Here is a 20699-nt window from a genome sequence, read left to right as displayed (position 1 = left end):
AAAAACACGGGGGTGCTTAACTTTTTTTCCAGGTGTATATTTGTTTAGGTATGCCATCAATTTACAAGCGTTTTTGGTCAATACTGATGTTCTACATTCTATACTTATACTGAAAAAAAATTAATAACATATTTTTTTATATTATTAAAGGACAGATGGCTATACTTAGTGAAATTAAAATGCAAAACCAACGTTTAGACACGCAAGCAGAACTTCATAAAACAGTTTGAAATTCTTTAAATATTTATCATTTCTTACTTTTGAAATAAGTAGAAACATAACAATCACTAAACCATTGTTTTACTTCTGTTTATTTATTTATTTTTTTGCATTTCAAGAATGTACTCACTAGTCGCCATCAAAGAAATTCTTGATATACATATCCATGTTAAAGGATTGACTGCCACTCTTATAACGTACTTACAGCTTTAAAGAGCGGAAAATGTTTTGTGATATAACATGGATTTGATTTCGCTACACTAGAGTTCTACTAAAAAAATAACCCACTTTTTTTTCACTTCAAAGAACTCCACTAATTACAAATTTCTTCCGCAAGTTTAACATATTGCAGTTGCAGCTTTTATCTACGGATACACTTTTCATGACTTTTTTTTTTAAGAATTAACAAAGTTTCAAAGCATCTGTATTTTCACTTTTCCATAACGTTAATTTAGTAACATTTTTACGCAACGTCTCTTAAGAAACTTAGAAATTAGGAGAAGAAAAATATCAGAAAGTCTTTATTGTTATGTAAATAGCTGAAGGAATGTTATAAAGGATGGTGTAAATTACGTCATGAAATAAAAAAACTGGAAAAAAATGTCTTCCAATATAGTTTTTTTATTCTATGTTTAATGCTATATAGTTTTCAACGATTAACGAAATAGCATGATAAAGATATACCTGAGAAAAACAAAACCATACCAACTAACCACCCGTAGTAAGAACATAATTTTCTATTTACATCTGTAGGTTACCGTAATGTGAAAGTAATGTGGAAATGAACGGAAAGTAAAACGAGTGAAACGCAGCGAAATTCTTGCGAGGTTCCATCTCAGCTTTGTGCACGACACAGTCACGCAGAAGTTCGAAACATTTGTTATTTAAGATGGAATAAACAAGAAATGCACAGAAAACAGGCCTTAACAATATACAGAAACATGTTTGCCGTTCATCATTACCCTTATTAAGTTGCTTCCCTAAGTAAGTTCGTTTTCGTATTAAATTCTGACGACACAAATAATCAACTTGTTTTCAACATGTAAACCCAATTTTAAAGAGTTTGCCTAATGGTTGGCTTGCTCAGACGGTGAATCCGATGGTTCATGGTTCGTGTCTCGTTGCTGAAAAAAACCTCATTTCGCACTTTGGGGTTGTAGGAGTGCTATGCGGGTGATGTTCATATCCCACTATTCGGTTAGACACCATGAATGACTTTTACAGTGGCACAGCGGTATCTCTGCGGACTAACAATTCTAGAAACCGGGTTTCGATACCCGTGGTAGGCAGAGCACAGATAGCCCATTGCGTAGCTTTGTGTTTAACTACAAACTAACCAACCGACAGCTGCCTCCCAGTGGCACAGCGTAAGTCTGTGAACTTATAACGCTGAAAATCGCGTTTCGATACCCGTGGTAGGCACAGTACAGATAGCCTATTGTGTAGCTTTGGGCTTAACTACAAACAAATAATTTTAACAGGTGTTACAGGTAAGGATAACATAAGATCATTAATCGTAAACGAAAAACATTCAACTCATGGCTATTGAACTCCATTACCAAGATGAATCTGATCCCTACCATAATCTACATATTGTACACAAGCTTTTACCACGATACATTTGAAAGGAAAACATTGATCATAAGTTGACGTTTAGAAACAGCAATCTATTTTACTTTTGTGACTAAAAATCGCTTTTGTTTTTTGTGATGGAAACAAATACAAATATCTGATATTTTTTAAATAAATTAACAAACTTGAAGTTTTCTATCATTTAAGTTATTATGCGCGGTCACATACCCCTTCTGGTTATAGTAATGATTCAATCAATCATGGTTCGATAGATAGGGTTCTCCATTGTTCTTTATTCCTCGATGCCTTCCTAACTTTCTTCATGCAAGACTCTCATCTCCAAGCAATTTTCTTATATCGTCGAGCCTAACGAGTCTCTGCTTGACACTCTTTTTTCTTACTTCTATTTTACCCATCAGAGTCTCTGCCAATCTTCCCTTATATATATGCTCAAAGTAGCACATTTTCCGTTTCCTAGATACAAGTGTCCAACATTTCTTCTTCAACTATTTATGATTTTGTGTGCTCCACACATCTTATGTGTTTCCTCGAATTCCTCAGTTTCTGCACATTTCACATTTCTTGTTCTAATATGCATATTTTGCCTGCCTAAAGAAACGCCTGGTTTTCATATCTACTTTCCTACATTTCTGCCCCATCTTTAAATTTGTGGTCTTTAGTCCACCTTTTTTTTTTTTAGAATTTCATCACTCATCCAGATTCTGTTTTCACTCCTTCTCTCCTCCCCCCACTTAAGCCTTTGTTTTTCAGCATTTTTTTGTTTGTAAGTTATTCTCTTATTAATATTTCTAGTCGATTTTAAATTTTCCTTGACTACGTTGTCTTTCTAAATTAATGTGAATCTCATTTTTCCCTGCATGAGGCGTCTTTCTTTAATTTAAATTTTAGTTTTATTTGTCCGATCCGTGAGTTGTTATCAGGACCACAATCTGTTTGTGGATAAGTTCTAAGATATTTCATTAAGTCTGAACATTAAATATGTCACTATAAGGTACTTAACTAAGTCTGAAAATTAACTATGTGATCATGAGGTATTACACTGCATCTGTAATGAACTACATTATGACGAGATATTCCATTAAATCTGAACATAAACAACGTTAACACAAGGTATTTTCTTAAGCTGAGCATTAAGTATATCATCATGAGATCCTGAACATTAACTATCTTGTTTGTTTGTTTAGAATTAAGCACAAAGCTACATAATGGACTATCTGTGCTGTGCCCACCGCGGGTATCGAAATCCAGTTTTTAACGTTATAAGCCTTACCGCTGAGCCAGTGGTGGGTATTAGATATGTTACCAGAAGTAATATAACTAAGTCTGAATATTAACTATCCCATCACAAATACATAAGTAGGTCTGAATGTTAACTATATCATACAATATCATCACGAGTACTTGAACGTTAACAATATTATACTAGATCATCACGAGGAAGTTAAATTACTTTACACGAGGCATTTCATTAAGTTTGTACATAAACTACGTTGCAGAATTTATTAAGTTCTATTATCATGAGGCATTTCATTACGTCTGTATATAAAGAGCGTTGCAGAGTTTATTAAGCTCTATTATCACGAGGTATTTCATTCCGTCTGTACATAAACTACGTTGCTGAATTTATTAAGCTCTATTATCACGAGGCATTTCGTTAAGTCTGTAAATAAGCTACGCTGCAAAATTTATTAAGCTCTATTATCACAAGGCATTTCATTAAGTCTGTAAATAAGCTACGCTGCAAAATTTATTAAGCTCTATTATCACGAGGCATTTCATTAAGTCTGTACATAAACTTCGTTGCAGAATTTATTAAGCTCTATTATCACAAGGCATTTCATTACGTCTGTACATAAACTACGTTTCACAAAGTATTAAGCTCTATTATCACAAGGCATTTCATTAAGTCTGTACATAAACTACGTTGCTGAATTTATTAAGCTCTATTATCACGAGGCATTTTCATTAAGTTTGTACATAAGCTACGTTGAAGAATTTATTAAGCTCTATTATCACGAGGCATTTCATTAGGTCTGTACATAAACTACGTTGCAGAATTTATTAAGCTCTATTATCACGAGGCATTTCATTAAGTTTGTACATAAGCTACGTTGAAAAATTTATTAAGCTCCATTATCACGAGGCATTTCATTAAGTCTGTACATAAACTACGTTGCAGAATTTATTAAGCTCTATTATCACGAGGCATTTCATTACGTCTGTACATAAACTACGTTTCACAATGTATTATGCTCTATTATCATGAGGCATTTCATTACGTCTGCACATAAACTGTACATAGAACAAACAGGATTATAGATATTATCTTATATCTCTTTATACACAAAAATACGGTACCTATAACCCGAGAACTTTCGAAAGGTGGACTTTTCTTCTTGAGGGGCAAATTAAGAATGACCATGTATAGCAAAGTGCGAGATAAAGTGAAGTTTGAGTGACGTCATGCAGGTCACCGTGGAAATCCGAAGGTGTTTTAAGTAACTTTCAATGTATCGTTATAAGTGTTTCTTTGATACCCCGAATAAACATCCTAAGAAGAAAGGACTAATACAATAGGTATAATGGATAACAGTAACACGTAAAAATTACACGCAATAATGTTCATCGTTCTAAAAGTTAGTTTGAAAAGAAGAAACGAAAATGAATATGTCAGTGTTGCAAATCAAGAACTGACAAGAAGTCAATTTTTAACATCAATTCTAAATGTTTCATGATACATTAATTCCCTGTATATTACCCAACACACCGGTTTTCTGTGTTTAGATACATTAGTTGTCTGTATATTAACCAATAACACACCGTTTTTCTGTGTTTAGATACATTAATTCCTTGTATATTTCCCAACACACCGGTTTTCTGTGTTTAGATACATTAGTTGTCTGTATATTAACCAATAACACACCGTTTTTCTATGTTTAGATACATTAGTTGTCTGTATATTAACCAATAACACACCGTTTTTCTGTGTTTATATACATTAGTTGTCTGTATATTAACCAATAACACACCAGTTTTCAGTGTTTAGATACATTAGTTGTTTGTATATTAACCAATAACACACCGTTTTTCTATGTTTAGATACATTAGTTGTCTGTATATTAATCAATAACACACCGTTTTTCTGTGTTTATATACATTAATTCCCTGTATATTACCCAACAACACACCAGTTTTCTGTGTTTAGATACATTAGTTGTTTGTATATTATACAACAACACCTTTGTTTTCTGTGTTTAGATACATTAGTTATCTGTATATTACCCAACAACACCTTAGTTTTCTGTGTTTAGATACATTAGTTATCTGTATTTTACCCAACAACACCTTAGTTTTCTATGTTTAGATACATTACTTATCTGTAATTTACCCAATAACACCTTAGTTTTCTGTGTTTAGATACATTACTTATCTGTATTTTACCCAACAACACCTTAGTTTTCTGTGTTTAGATACATTACTTATCTGTATTTTACCCAACAACACCATATTTTTCTGTGTTTAGATACATTAGTTATCTGTATTTTACCCAACAACACCTTAGTTTTCTGTGTTTAGATACATTAGTTATCTGTATTTTACCCAACAACACCTTAGTTTCTGTGTTTAGATACATTAGTTATCTGTATTTTACCCAACAACACCTTTGTTTTCTGTGTTTAGATACATTAGTTATCTGTATATTACCCAACAACACCATAGTTTCTGTGTTTAGATACATTACTTATCTGTATTTTACCCAACAACACCTTAGTTTTCTGTGTTTAGATACATTACTTATATGTATTTTACCCAACAACACCTTAGTTTTCTGTGTTTAGATACATTACTTATCTGTATTTTACCCAACAACACCATATTTTTCTGTGTTTAGATACATTAGTTATCTGTATTTTACCCAACAACACCTTAGTTTCTGTGTTTAGATACATTAGTTATCTGTATATTACCCAACAACACCTTAGTTTCTGTGTTTAGATACATTAGTTATCTGTATTTTACCCAACAACACCTTAGTTTTCTGTGTTTAGATACATTAGTTATCTGTATTTTACCCAACAACACCTTAGTTTTCTATGTTTAGATACATTAGTTATCTGTATTTTACCCAACAACACACTTGTTTGTATATTTCCCATGTAACAACACATAGAATCGGTGCACGTCGTAACCTGAATGCGCTATAACAGGAAACATTAAATTATTCAGTTTTCATATTTGAACGACTGCCAGTTACTATTCAAGCCATATTACATTCTCTCGTTACACACTACATAAAAACTATAAAAAGAATGAATGATTAAGGTCATAAAGGTAAATGGTACAATAAGTGATAACTTACAAGCCTGAACTCACCTGACTGAATTTTGGCCTGAGTTTATGAATGAGTGAACTCTCTTTCATACGGAGTCTATGTTCATCACTGGCCTTTTATAAGATCGTCGAAGAATAATACGATGAATTTATGTATCATGAAACTTCTACAACTGATTTATTTGGAGTTCAGAAATTTGCATGATCTTTCATTCGCGTCAGTAAATTTCTTATCATAGAATCGATGAAAACCTTGCTTACAACGACAACATCTAAACTGATAATCTAATTTGGATGTTTTCAATAACGAAATGCTGAAGACGACATCCAGTTTTAAGATGCATCGCCGTTGTACATGCTGATAAACTCTGCGAAGTAGCTCGAGGGTGCACAGTTTTTTAAAGAAAGAATACTTTCCAATATGTGTGGCAAGGTTATATAAACTGGAAACTTTATACAACGAGACTTTTTGGGTTTATTGAAATAATCCCGATCAATCAGGTAAAGAGGAAAGCCATTTTTGCTTATGTACTTTCCGATCTTATATGGACAATGAGCCAAATAATCTTTTAACACAGTTTGTATGTAACTTCTAAAATTAAAATAAAGTCCAGTAAATGTTAAGCTTCACACTCAAAGTTACCATTACCATTTTGCATTAATGTACCTAGAAATGATCCTGCCCATGTTCAACAGTTCACGTAACACTTTTCTGTGTTTACTAATGAACATCGTTCGCGTTTTTAAAAATAACAGTTATTATCTACACACTCTGATAATATAATTGTTCAAGAGACATTGAACACTCATCTGGGTACTGTTTTTAATGAAAGAAAAGACAAAAAGGAGTATAATTTTTCTTCGTACAACATGATAGCTATATTTTGTTATTCTCTCCCGTTGGCACGGCATGGCCAGGTGATTAGGGCGCTCGACTCGCAATCTGAGGGTCGTGGGTTCGAATCCCCGTCCCACAAAACATGCTCGCCCTTTCAGCCGTTATAATGTGACGGTCGTTGGTAAAAGAGTTGGCGGTGGGTGGTGATGACTAGCTGCCTTCCCTCTAGTCATACACTGCTAAATTAGGGGCGGCTAGCGCAGATAGGCTTCGTGTAGCTTTGCGCGAATATCAAACAAACCAATATTTCCCTTTTTGGCAACATGAGACCTAAACCCTTGTACTGAGGGCTGTATTGAGTGGTTTATGGGCTACAGCTCGTTCGTGTTTTAAATATTCGTGAAATAAAGCAACATGGAGTTTTCAGATGATAAGCTTTACTTCGGCTCTAAACAAAAATGAATTAATACAAGATGTGTGGTTTTACAACAGATATCAAAATATGTATGAACTGAATACAGGTTTATATTTGGGCAACCAGACCAATATTCCAATGATCACACTTCTATGTGATGATTTCACTTCTACTTCAAATTGTCCAAAGTAGATACTGATATGAGTGATTAGACTGTAATGTCTTGATCGCCCATACAACCAACGCATCATCCAATAACAGCTCCTCTGGTAAGATCCGAGGACACTTTTTGTACTCGCATCTGTACTCCAACTGACTATCTGTGGCAGCTTCTGGCCTTTATAAACCTTACTCATCTGTACACCTTGAGATTTAGGTGCAAATGTAATTGAGAAAAGCCTATTACCAATATTTTTGGTAATACTGTGTATAATATGACTGACTTTCATAGAATTATACAAAATATACACGAAAATATATGATAAGGTTAGCATTAATTCCGATTTACATTTTCGCTAAAAAGAAATAAATAACACCAGTCTTTATCATGGGTTATTTTACAGCCTGAAACAGCTTTTATACAAGGTGGGTTTGGTTGGTAGCTACTACCCAAAGTATGTACGGATATTCACAAGAAGAAGTATGGAATTTAAATAATTGAGCATAAGTTGGTTATTACGGTCTTCGATAAGAACGATGTGTCAACATTGGAGTTTGGAGTTGTAAGTTGCCGCCTATTGAAAGTATGGTATTTCACTAGCGTAGGTTGAAGTTGGAATTACCGTGTTATGGTATTTCAATGGCAGAATCCAAGTTGAAAATGACCACCTGCTGTGAGTATGGTATCTCAATACAGAGGGTGAAGATGTGAGTTATTATTTATGATACTTGCGGTATTTCAAAGGAAGAACCAAGCTGAAGTTTTAGGAGTTACTGTAATCACTAAACATGGCGTACTGTGGAGTTTTCTCCGCCTCCAAGAGCTAAAAGATACGAAGAATGTTTTTCTTGATATTAATTATAACCTTAGATATATTCCATACTGTCATCACAGTCGAAAGTAGAATTGCACCCAGCATACTTGCTTATTGCATAGAAACTAGTACTACTTGTTTATGCACTTTTTTTCTCCAAAGGAAATTCCTTATTCAGGAGAATGCTTAATTCTACTGAATAATGTTGTGGGTACTAGGCAACTGCAAATATTCTGTTTCCATGACAACCACGACTCTGTCTTCTTGAAGATGGATTTTTAGTGAAAATAATCAGATTAACAAGAAAGAGGTCTTAAAAGTACAGTCAGTAAGGTTCTTTTTTTTTTTCTCACATTTATGTATGCTATTCTGTTGAAGAAGGATAATGCGTGTGAGATGAATACAGAAGACGTCCAAGAAGAAGAAAAATTACTTACAAGTTTCAAGATTGATGGGTTATCTCTAAATGGCTAATAATCCTTCTCCGCGATTGGCCAAGATCTTCAAGATCCAAGGTAGATCATTTTAACGGATTGTACTACACGTGATGCACACCGATGGACTTAACAAACTTTTAAAAAGTAAAATAATAAAAAACACGAAAAAAATCGATCGTGAAACGTGGAAAACAACATTTAAGTCTTCGAAACTATATCTGTTTCATTCTCCTTCTCTCCCCCCCCCCTCTTTCTGATACAAAGACGAAATAACTCCTGAAATTAATTTCTTGCGAAAAAGAGAAAAGTAAGAATTAAAACCAATGTTACAGTAACACAAACCATACAGAATGCGTTAGATTTATTTATTTGTTTTTGTTGAATTTCGCGCCAAGCTATTCGGGGGCCATCTGCGCTAACTGTCCCTAATTTTAAAGTGATATACTAGAGGAAAAGCAGATAGACATCACCATCAAAGAATAGTGGAATTGACCATCAAATTGTAACACCTTCAAGGATGAAAGGGCTAGCATGTTTGGTGAAGGGACTCGAACCCGCGACCCTCAGGTTGCGAGTAGAGTTTGTTTATTATAGATTTCGCGCAAAGCGACACGAGGGCTATCTGCGCTAACCATCCCTAATTTAGTAGTGTTAGACTAGAGGGAAGGCAGCTTGTCATCACCACCCACCGCCAACTCTTGGACTACTCTTTTACCAACGAATAGTGGGATTGACCGTCATATTATAACGCCCCCACGGCTGAAAGGGCGAGCATGTTTGGTGGGACTGGGATTCGAACCCGCGACCCGCTGATTGCGAGTAGAGTGCCCTAACCACTAAGCCACGCCAATTCTTTCCTTGCGTTTTCCTCACTGATTGTTTCGTTTGTCACATTCTCCTTTTTTCGCCCGATTCACACCTGGAACTTACTCATTGAAAGGCGATCTAAACAATTTCGTCTTAGATACTCTTGCATAAACGTAATTACGATGTAGCCGCCCCAAACCGCCCCGTCATAACTGGGTCATGCAATTTTTGCAAATCCAATAAGATTTTTTTTTTTTCGGGAGTGGAGTAGGTTAGCGGTGTACAAGTGTTAAACGTTATATCCCAATCCAATGAAAAGATATATTTTATTTTTAAAATTAGAAAAGGTCAGTGAATTGGCAAACTTCTGCGACAAGTATGTGTTCGGTATGTATACTTACTGCAACAACTTAAACAGAAAATAACTTTTACCACTATCAAAAAATAGAAAGTTTCTAACTTAGCGGTTTGGCCCGGCATGGCCAGGTGGATAAGGCGCTCGACTCGCAATCTGCGGCTCGCGGGTTCGAATCCCCGTCACACCAAACATGCTCGCCCTTTCAGCCGTGGGGGCGTTATAATGTGACGGTCAATCCCACTATTCGTTGGTAAAAGAGTAGCCCAAGAGTTGGCGGTGGGTGGTGATGACTAGCTGCCTTCTCTCTAGTCTTACACTGCTAAATTAGGGACGGCTAGCGCAGGTAGCCCTTGTGTAGCTTTGCGCGAAATTCAAAAACAAACAAACTTAGCGGTATCTGTATTGTTGCCCCGGAGGCAAACATTTCCTGGCTCATAACATCAGAGAAGGTCAGTTTACTTATTTATATACTTTATAATTATTGAATTTAGAAAGATGACACATGTAGGCAACAGATATAATATTTTTGCTGTATGGAATGGATTTGCCGAAGTTTGTTATAATTAGGGGGTAGGGGGTGGGACGTCAAACTATTTCTTCTTTGTATGCCCTCCCCAGTGGTACAGCGGTATGTCTGCGGACTTACAACGGCAGAAACCTGGTTTCGATACCCGTGGTGGGCAGATCACAGATAGCCCATTGTGTAGCTTTGTGCTTAATAATAAACAACAAGAACAATCTTCTTTGTATATAGGAGTGCATAGTAATGTACAAAACGGATATACTAAAACGAGGAAAGTGATTTGCGAGGAGTGTAATATGTCCCCTGATTTGCAAGTATGTATAGACTGTACAAAAGTAGATCTGTCAGATGAAGATCAGCAGATAAATCCCTGAATAAACAAACAAACAAGAAAAAGGAAACTATAAAATGTAATATTGAGCAGAAATAGCCACAGAGCACAGAAACGCGAAGATACGAAAAATATCACAGAGCCTATCCAGTTCGTGAGTCTGTAAACACCATTTCTGTCTTGATTTTTTTTTTGCGTGAAATCAATGAAAACATAAACAGCAAGGTTTACGGTTAAAACGTTAGAACGTGGTGTTCAGTTAACTAAGACAATCATCTTTGTTACAGTTAGAAATCTGACATTTTCGTCAAAGATTCGGCAGGCAGATTTGATACTTACGATTATAATGTTTCTGGATGAAAAATCTGGCTATCAGGAAAAGTCTTTTATCATTTTTTGATCTTTGAGAACAAATAAATGGGTGAAATTCTTATGATCTTTCGTCCCCCAGTGGCACAGCGGTATGTCTGCGGACTTACAACGCTAGAATCCGGGTTTCGATACCCGTGGTGGGCAGAGCACAGATAGCCCATTGTGTAGCTTTGTGCTTAATTACAAACAAACTTATGATCTTTCGACTCAATTAGGCTTGTTTTTTTACAACGTCACGGTCACCTTAAGAATAGCTTGGAATTTTCTCAGTTTAGAAATCTAACTGACTGCAACAGTACGTTTTCAAAACTTAATTATTTATATGAATTATTCATAAAGCATTTCTTACAATCACATGTTACTTTTCACATATGTTACTACTGTTATGGATCAAGGTCTTAATAATAAAACTGATGTGAAATTACTTCTGTATTCCCTTAGCTTACAGATCATAAATGAAACGTCCAAATATTTTGTAAACATTCCGGAAAATAAGCATAAAAAGAATAAAGAAATAATCATAGATCATAAAAGTAATAACTGAGAGATTTCTTTTAAAAAGTTATTGTATTCTTTTGTTGGTGTAATTTCCTTAAAGTCGGCAATTCCCCAACATCCGTCGGAGATTTGTACCGGAAATGTTCAACACAACACGAACTATTCTATCTGATTGGAGAATACCCCACCTCCCTTTTTTTTTTAATTGAAAGGAAATTGGGTTGGGTTCTGTTTACGAATTCTGCTAAAGCAGACAAGAGAAAAGTTATTTCTGGCGTGTCTTTCTTTTGGATAAATCGTTGTTGAGAGAAACAACATTAAACTCAACAAATAGTCAAGGAAACAGTCAAACAAGCACACAGAAAATAGTCTGCTGTATCTGAATCTCACCGCTAACGACGAGGGAGGTCTGGGTAACTTTATAAGGTACAGGCCTAAAGCTCTTAGAAATATTAAGACAATCCCAAAAAATTGCCAGGTCGATCAATTAAATTTCCAAACACTTGAACTAATTATATCAGAAAAAATAAACCATGAAATAAAGACTGATGTCCAACAGACTCCCAACCCCCCCTCATCGTTTTATCTGTAAGTAAACAATCTTTACTTACGGCAGTACATCGACATCTTTCCTCGCTGACGAGAGCACGTGCTTGTGAGTGGCTTCCCTGCTAGAGCTCCTTGCCTTATTGCGCTGTTGACGTCAGACCTAATAGCGGAAGGTGAAAGTGCCAGAGAAACTCAATTTTAGCCCAATAGGTTATTCATAGGCTTCTTTGTGGAGCGATAACTTGTCCATAATCCTAAGCCGAACGTAGACTACGAAGCTACGTTTTAACTGGATGCCTGTTCAGATGGAAACTGGAGCAAACATTCCTATTAAATACCAAGACTAATGAGCTTCCTAACCTTAGCGTTTCGGTAGTCAGGGATGAATTAGAAATGAGCAGGGAGTGTTATGAGTGAAAATAAATAAAGTGACGTCATGGGTATCTATAGCAGCCTATAATGATAACTTGGAAGCGTTTAAGTCGGGTTTCTATGGGAAATTAAAAATGTTGCAGCTGTGATCCATTTTCGGTAAGGCCCCCCAGTGACACAGTAGTATGTCTGCGGACTTACAACGCTAGAATCCGGGTTTCGATATCCGTGGTGGGCAGAGCACAGATAGCCCATTGTGTAGCTTTGTGCTTAATTACAAACAAACAAATAAAAATTTCGGTAAGTCATAAAATTCCGAAACAAACAAAATCTACACAAATTGCGATCTGTAGTTTGCCTACTGCGGGTATCGAAATCCGATTTGCCGCGTTATAATCCCTCAGATTTATCGCTGAGGCACTGGAGGCTAGAAAGATGTAAGGAGAAGAAAATTAGAGGAATGGTTGAAATAATTCAATACTAATACAGGAACTAAAATTAACTATAAATAGTGTAAGATAAGGAAAGAGTACAAAAAAAGATTAGAAGAGGATTGTTAACTAGAATAAAATCAAATAAGCAATTAAAAAAATAATATATAGATTAAATCAGTAATAAAATTTAAAAAATTAAATGGTTTTTCTCTCAGGTGTAATTAAGTATATGATTGAAAATAAGAGCATTTTTGTGTCAGAAACTGATTAAAGGTCGAAGGTCACTGATTTCAGAATCAATGATAATCACACGGAGATAAAGATGAACAGTATTTAATGTAGTACAAACATGGCCCCAAAGTGGCAAGAGAATGCAGCGTATTTGCGGCAAGAGGATGTGAACCTTGAATGTTCGGGTTTACAGTCCGGGCATTCTAACTACTGTCCCATGTCTGTGAGCAAGCTTAAAACTAAGCTACATAAAACGTACGAAGATATTATCATAAAAAGTATTATTATATTCTTGTGCTTAACATTTTCTACCTAAAGGCCCAGAACAATCAGTTGCAAAGATTTTCTAGGTTCTAATAACCAGGTTATTCTTGTATCATTGGTCTATTGTTGTATAACTTTACTGTACCAGGTGTTATCTAGAAACCAAAAATACCCGTTAGGGAGCTCACTGCATTCTTTCTGCTGTAGCCTGTCTCTTAAGCCTACAAAATCAATGGAGAACGCTTGGAAACATATCTTGCTTTTTATTAATATGGGAATCAAATGTTTTGTTTACGTAATGGCGCAGAACAGTTGAGTTAGTGAAATACAGAACTTGTGTCTTAAAACTGTATAGTTTCCCATATTTCTGTTTGTATAATAAAAATAAATAATGTAATCTGCAAACCTCACAAAGCGACACACTACCTTCCATTTCCGTTCATTTAAGTAAAAACTTCTTCATTTTAGTTCATTCTTAATCCGTTAGTAGCAAGACTTTCCGATTTTTTCATGACTGTAAACGAAAAATGAGAAACAAGTTGTTTCTTTTTTTTTGTTAAGCACGAGGCTGCGCAATGTTTTATCTCTACTGTGCACACGGCAGGGATAGTACTCTTATTTTTAACGTTATAAGCCATAAAGCTTATCGCTGAGACACTGGAAAGTAAAAAAAAATATATGCTTCTAAATATATTTACTGAGTTTGAAAAGATTAACAAGGGTAAAACCAATACGTTCTTAAAAATAGCACTGGATGAAACTAAAACTAAACCTCTTATATGCAAACAAACGAGGTTTATTGATTTCATTTTAATGTTTCCCTTCTTGGTAGTTATTGTACAAACATTTTCAATGTGGAATTTGATTCCTATGTGCACTTTTTTTTACCTTTTCTTTCCCAGAATTATTTCACTTATGTATAATTTTCTGTGCTCTCTCTCTATTCACAGTTTTTCTCTTTAGGTATTAGTTTCCTTTTTTAAGAGGGCAATAACTAGTAAATTGTAGAGAAGGATATGAACAGTGAAATGACTAGAAAATTATAAAACACAGACAGGATTGAATAAATAATGTAGGTCACACTTTGTAAGGAGACGAGCACAGATGAATATCACAGTTAAACAAGCAAAGAAAAATAAAAAATGCAAGCAAGGCCCTCTCGCGTGAGAACAAAATACTGGCTCGAGGAGAAAAGAGGGACCTAAAAAAGGAAACATCGCAGACATTTACATATTAGTGAATATTTTACGATTTATTGTATCAAATAACTAATATAGAATAATTCATTACTAGCGTATAATAGGTCGGATGTATCGTTATCAATAAACTTGTATTAATGCTAAGGTAAATAACATAGGTTATTTTAGAACATCAATTTTTGTGTAAAATAAAATTCCGGCAAATAATGAAAAAAAAAAGTAACAATATTCTAAGGAGAAATTAATTCGAAGTTTGGGCAACAAACAGTGTTAAAACAAACATAACGGGGGGAGGTCAAATTCAATAGAATAGGTGGATGCAGCGGTGAAGGTTATTTAGTGGGTGGGAGCAGTGCACAAGGTCCCATAGAACAAGAAAATGTTCTCACTACATGCCCACCATTTTTTCACCTACTTCAGATACAAACAAAATTATTTAATAAATACCGTCAATAAGGATCAATTAAATTTTGTATCACGTGTCATTATATTTTGAATTAATGTATAATTTCCCCGAAAGGGTGCCGAATGCCGCCTGGAGGGATCACCTGTTCTAACCACTCGCACCACTGTACAGTAGTATGTTGTCTGCCAGTCAGTCAGTAGATACTAAAATGACGTCACATAAGGGACGCTTAACGTTGCAATTTGTACTGTCGAGACGTCAGTAAAACGTGAACATGCCATGAATCACGAGAATAATTATGCAATCCGCAGGCCACAACACAGCATGACTTTTGAACTTCGAAAGCAAGAAATTTGTTACTCTTAATATTGGTTTTATTTCAGGGGTCCTGCGGAAGTACATCTGGTTAATATCACTGCATTTGGTAGAACGTCCGTAAGTTCCGGCTATAATATTAATGACGTTTTCGTTTCCTTGTTTATATTCGGATAGGTTTAAAATTTAAGTTTTGAATTCAATTTGATATCAGAAAAAACGGCTAGTCGGCCAGAAGAAAGTTTGTTTGTTATGAATTTCGCGTAAAGCTACACGAGGGCTATCTGCACTAGCCGTCCTTAATTTAGCAGTGAACCCACCGCCAACTCTTGGGTTACTCTTTTACCAACTAATAGTGGGATTGACCTGAACGTTATAACGCCCCATGACTGAAAGGGCGAACATGTTTGGTGGGACGAGGATTCGAACCCGCGGCCCGCAGATTGCGAGTCAAGCGCCCTCTAACCAGACGCCAGAAGAAGTTTTAGATTCAGTTTTATTAACAATAAAGAAGTTTTGAAACTTTCACTCATTTATCCCATCAGATCCTTTTTGTCTTTGCACGCTTTACGTTTTAGCCACTGAAGCTTTGAATTGGTACATTTTCAAATACAAGTTCCTGTTTGATTGTCTTTTACAGAACAGACGGAAGTTTCATTTTGTCCTCATACATAGATACGTATATCCGATTGGTCCATATCATATGAATACGTTTATCTCTGTTGTTGTGGTTTTCTCTTGAGAGTTCAGAGGAGTAGTTTGTGTTTGTTCGGTTCCAAGTTTATCTAAAGACAGAAGATTGATCACTTAAGCACCAGTTGTTATTACTGACAGTTACTAACGTTAAACTACGACAGTTTCTATCCATTGTGAGATGGAACACTTATATCAGCTTTCTATACAAAACTAGACAATCTAAGATGGAAAATAGGTTTTAAATAGACGGTTATTCAAGCACTTACTTAGGTATTGGTAAGTAAATTAACTGAGTATAAAACGATGGTTGGGAAGGATTATATTAAGCACCAACGTCTTATAGATTCTCAATGATAGCAGCTTATAGCTGCACATCCATCTGATCCTGGGTGTACTCGCAATGTTTTGGGAACATCTCTTTAATTTATGGAGATATCTCAATAGAAATATATAATCTGATACGAATTTTCTTTTTCTAATGCAACTAAATTTGAAATTCAATAATATATAAGACGTGAACCGTCAAGTTTATTTGATTTGTGTGTGTGTGTAAAAAACAGCAAGGTTTTGTGAACTTCCTTAGAGCTACCCGATAGTTATGGATAGTGTGGTATTAAAGTTATAACATTACATATGGAAGACTTAACATCTTGCTTCAAAATTATTTTGTAGTGATCAAAAGATTGCGTATGAATACGTTATCACACATACATACATATTTTTTGAATTTATATCAGCACTTTATTTTCCCATAATTCATGCTAAAGCTTGAAACCTTCGTTAACTAAGAGCGCTTTATGAAACCATTGACACCGGTGAACACACTAAACCTGCTGAACCATCATCTATTAAAAGACGAGTTGTTCGGGTAACATAATGAAAATAAACATTTAGCTTTACACATATACACTTTAAATATTTATTTACTGTACATCTGTACAGCTTGGTTATTTTTTAATCATCTTCTACCGTTTCAAGTGTTGCCTTTTTTGTACCGAATCTTTATCAATATTTATGAAGTGAGGAGTTTTTGTAATGGATTGGCTATTTTTTTCAACTGTAGGTAGCGCTTTTGTCATATTCAAGCAACTTCTTGAACATTTCAAGCATAATGAAACAGCAGAAAAAAAAGATAGTTTGCTATTATATATCTGTCAGCATATAATCCAAAATTTAACCCAAAAGTTTCTAAACAAAACAAATGAAAGCTAGGAATCAAACAACAGCATCGAAGTTTTTTTGTTTGTTTGTTTGTTTTTAATTAAGCACAAAGCTACACAATGGGCTATCTGTTCTCTGCCCACCACGGGTATCGAAACCCGAATTTTAGCCTTGTAAGTCCGCAGACATGCCGCTGTGCCACTGGGGGGCATGCTTCGAAGTACATGATTGATGTTGAAGTGATGTAGTACATATTGATGTTGTTAACAATACATTTAGAACAGAAAATGTTGCGATTTACAAAAAAACGTTGGAAAATAAAGAAGGTGGAAAGAAAGCAGATGGAATATACAACTAGAAAAACGAATGTTTCAAAACTAGCAGATTTTTTTTTAACTAAAATATTATATATTCAGGATTTAGTGAGAAACTGCAGGAAAATTTGTGAGTGTCTTTGCACAAAATTGAGTTTGGACTATATTTGCTCTGGACTATATTTATACACTGACAAAATATATAAATACAGATTTACACGCTAAATTCCATAAAGATCAATCGACTTCAAGTGCAGAAAAATTAGAAAGGCGAAAGCAAAAATATTCCCATACTTACAGATCAGATTAGGTGGTCAGTTTAGTCACACCCACTTCTGGCATCACTTCATCAATATACTCAGCATTATATATATATATAACAATGATCCCCCAACGGGACAGCGGTAAGTTTATGGTCTTACTACGCTAAAATCAGGGTTTCAATTTTCCTGGTGGACACAGAAAATAGCCCAATGTGGCTCTGCTCTCAAACAAACAAACACAAAACATTATCAGATAAAATTAAATAGAATTATCTTTACCTCACAGCTTTACCTTTACATTGCGTATTTATAATCTAATTATAACGTGAGTAAACGAATTAAAGAAACTAATATTGTTTGTTCAACTCTGGTTTGATTTACGCCACTGATCGATTTCTTTTAGCATCAGAATGTTGCGTCTTCATTGGAATTATTCTAAAAATAAATATTTTGGATTGTGATAACTTTAACCTGTAATGCATGGTAAATTATATGCAACAATGTTTTTTGTTTTGTTTTTTTTGCCTTTGGTTATCTCTCGACAAGAAAGACAGTCTATATCTAGCTCAGATTAGTTAATTATTTTCAGGAATAACTGTAAATAACGAGAAATATAAAACCTGTTACTGAAGATAAATATGTAAACCTTAACCAATGCTAATCTTTGACGAATGAATAATTCTACAATAATTAGAAGAGATTCAAACCTAAACATGAACACGTGAAGGTTTTGTTTTGAATTTCGTGCCAACCTACACGAGGTTTATCTGCGCTAGTCCGTCGTCCCTAATTATGCAGTGATAGACTAGAGGGAAGGCGGCTTGTCAACACCCCCCACCGCCAACTCGTCGGCTACTCTTTTACCAACGAATAGTGGGATTGACCGTCACTTATAACGCCCCTACAGCTGAAAGAGCGAGCATGTTCGGTGACAGGGATTCGAACCCTAACTGCCAGACCATAATACGTGAAGGATAAGAAAGATTGAAGAACTGAAAAAAATAAGAAAACGCGTTCTAATGAATAAGTAGAAAAATACAAGTGAAGAAATGAAAAATCTGGTACTGCATAATTTCATTTCATCAAAATGTTTCTCTCTGATTTATAAAGTGCAGAGAATATTTCGTGGTATCGCACGGATTCGAACCCAACTTGATAACCCCGAAGTCCAGGACCCACCCACCTTAGCCAAAGAAAGCAAGTTACATTTTGTATTGCTTGAATTCTGGAAAACATGTCAATATTCCGCTCTTTTTTTCTCTTCTTCTTCTTCTATAAATGTTAGGTTAAAGAAAGAATTAATGTATGTTCCTTCAGAATGTGTTTATAAATTAACACAACGTGAATTTCAAGAAATTTCTGCTCAAAGAACTTTGTCCTGTTCCAACACTACTGAAGCTGTATAAGATAAACTCTAACTGAAAGTGAACTAAAAAGTAGAGTTAACATAAGGTATTATGAAAAGTGTCTCCTTCTGTTACAGTTCTTAATTTAACGGGTCAGACGACGCCCCTTGTGGCAATAGAATTAATAATAAATGATAAAAAAAATCAACTCTCCATAGATTTGATAAAAATATCCGCCTATGTTTTCTTTGACCTTTCCCGTATAAGCTTTCTCTAGGAGCCAAATAGTGCTAATGGAATCCAAGCCTAACGCTAAGAACTTATAAGTGAAAGTAAAGAGGGCTGAATAACAGTATGTCAGCCCCCACTATATCCAGTGCCGACAAAGTCTTTCACTCAATACCAGGTCTCATTAAGCCTCTATCTCATACGACAGATACGGTAGTGGCTGAGATTAAACACTGACTTTAACGGCTCTTTTCTTTTTTTAGTCGGTGAGGGACTTTGAGTGAAACCTAGAGACTGATCATTATCCTCTCTCAGCTAAAGAAGGTATTTATCCCCCTGGCCATTCCACATTTGACTCTTAAAAATCCGCAAAATACTTAATAATGCTATCTCTCTCCCCCATGTTTACATACACATTTGAAAGATTTGTTGCGATCCTAATTCCAGAAGCACTAAAAGCCTAGAGTAAATTCGAGAAACAAAGATATAACAGAAAATAGTTCATCAATGTTCCGATCATTTAACTGTTCTGGCCAATTCGATTTATTGAATAATTACAGAATTCCTGCTACTTTTAAAACTTCAACATTTCAAACACTGCTCTATAAGAAAAGATCCATTACCTCCTTTAGTCAGAGCGTGTAAAGAACATTTCTTTATCCTATTTCACTCTCTTTAAAGAAACGTCCGAGCAATCGTATTTTCGTTTACAAATTCAAGATCCCTATACCAAGTTTCAAAACTAAAATACAGTGGTAGCGTAAAAAAAATCTTCCAAAAGGTAAAATATTTCAGCTTCCATTTAATCTCTGGGATAAAGATTATTCTGCTTGAAAGAACGCTTGGTTGATTATAAAAACGGAAATCTAAGAAAATAAAGACATTTATTACAATGTCAAATTGCAGGATGTATTTTCATCTGTTCTGTTAAGATCTCATGTCATGATGTATACATTACTAAAGATTAGGGCTTGAACTAATATCCGATCGAATCGAATATTTCACTATCTGAAGAAATCCGATCGGGTGGCCCAGCATGGCCAGGTGGTTAAGGCACTCGACTCGCAATCTGAGGGTCGCGGGTTCGAATCCCTCTCACACCAAAAATGCTCGCCCTTTCAGCCGTGGGGGCGTTATAATGTGATGGTCAATCCCACTATTCGTTGGTAAAAGAGTAGCCCAAGAGTTGGCGGTGGGTGGTGATGACTAGCTGCCCTCCCTCTA

The 20699-nt window shown here is 35.3% G+C and overlaps 1 long non-coding RNA gene across 1 annotated transcript in view; it reads right to left on the bottom strand.

Annotated features, from left to right (window-relative positions):
* Positions 1–12471, bottom strand: part of LOC111087730 — a 39978-nt gene extending 27507 nt beyond the window's left edge. Inside the window, exon 1 of the long non-coding RNA XR_002612382.1 lies at positions 12309–12471. This is a non-coding gene — a long non-coding RNA (uncharacterized LOC111087730). The remainder of the gene's footprint in view (positions 1–12308) is intronic.
* Between the last annotated feature and the right edge of the window lie 8228 nt (positions 12472–20699).

This window comes from Limulus polyphemus, unplaced genomic scaffold (assembly GCF_000517525.1).
Source record: "Limulus polyphemus unplaced genomic scaffold, Limulus_polyphemus-2.1.2 Scaffold2539, whole genome shotgun sequence".
In the NCBI taxonomy this organism is placed as follows: Eukaryota; Metazoa; Arthropoda; class Merostomata; order Xiphosura; family Limulidae; genus Limulus; species Limulus polyphemus.
Note: the sequence above shows the minus strand (reverse complement) of the source record. Positions and strands in the feature narration are given on the sequence as shown.